The sequence below is a fragment of the Mus caroli genome, chromosome 2 (assembly GCF_900094665.2).
Source record: "Mus caroli chromosome 2, CAROLI_EIJ_v1.1, whole genome shotgun sequence".
In the NCBI taxonomy this organism is placed as follows: Eukaryota; Metazoa; Chordata; class Mammalia; order Rodentia; family Muridae; genus Mus; species Mus caroli.
Window position 1 is genome coordinate 154,922,289 of NC_034571.1, and position 974 is coordinate 154,923,262.

Here is a 974-nt window from a genome sequence, read left to right on the forward strand (position 1 = left end):
CNNNCCNANNNTTTTTTTTTTTTTTTTTTTTAAGTGAGACAAAGTTTCTCAGTGAACCTGCTGCTTATTGTTTTTTTGTTTTTTGTTTTTGTTTTTTCGAGACAGTGTTTCTCTGTGGCGCATGCCTCTAATCCCAGCACTCAGGAGTTAGAGGCAGGTGGATTTCTGAATTTGAGGCCAGCCTGGTCTACAAAGTGAGTTCCAGCACAGCCAGGGCTATACAGAGAAACCCTGTCTCAAAAACAAAACAAACAAAAAACCAAACCAAAAAATTTTATATTGGGCTGGAGAGATGGCGCAGGCTGCTCTTCCAGAGGTCCTGAGTTCAATCCCCAGCAACCATATGGTGGCTCACAACCATCTGTATTGGGTTCTGATACCCTCTTCTGGTATATATCTGAAGTCAGCTACAGTGTACTCTTTTATTTTGTTGTTGTTGTTTTGTTTTTGTTTTGTTTTGTTTTTCGAGACAGAGTTTCTCTGTATAGCCCTGGCTGTCCTGGAACTAACTTTGTAGACCAGGCTGGCCTTGAACTCAGAAATCTACCTGCCTCTGCCTCCTGAGTGCTGGGATTAAAGGCATGCACCACCACGCCTGGCAAAATTCTCATTCTTTAAAAAGTTTTTTTTTACATTGATGGGTATCCTGGCTGCATGTATGTCTGTACACGGTGTGCATGTAGCAGTGCCCACAGAGGCTAGAAGAGACACATTGGGTACCTTGAATTGCAGTCACAGGTGGTTGGAGACTGACCTAGCATCCTCAGAAGAGCAGCCAGTGCCCTTAGCCACCAAGAATTCCCCTCATTCTACCATAAGCTCGGATACTTGAACCATTGGTTCCCATTGGTGACACTTTGGGGGTGTACTGGCTGGCTTTATGTTAACTTGACACAAATTAGCTAGAGTCATGAGGGAGGAACCTCCGTTGAGAAAATACCCCTATGAGATCCAGCTGTAGGGCATTTTCTTAA